Genomic DNA, 255 nt, shown 5'->3' with positions numbered 1-255 from the left:
CGAAACACAACTAAACAAACGAAACGAAACAACAGCAACAAAGCATTGAATTTCTTTCCAGCCCTCAGCATCCTTCACACGCGAATGAGCGTTTTAACTATTCCTTCAAGCGACCCTTTGTCATCGCTCAGCGTCGGAGGGAATATCAAAGGCCAGGAGAGCTGCTGCTCCAGGCGCCGTCCTGAGGCCGTGATGGATCGCTCGGCGGGGGACGTCGCTGCTGTGCTGTCGCCTGTGCTTGGAGGGGGCGCTCTA

This window comes from Penaeus monodon, chromosome 19, assembly GCF_015228065.2.
Source record: "Penaeus monodon isolate SGIC_2016 chromosome 19, NSTDA_Pmon_1, whole genome shotgun sequence".
Classification (NCBI taxonomy): domain Eukaryota; kingdom Metazoa; phylum Arthropoda; class Malacostraca; order Decapoda; family Penaeidae; genus Penaeus; species Penaeus monodon.
This window is presented reverse-complemented; position numbering follows the sequence as displayed.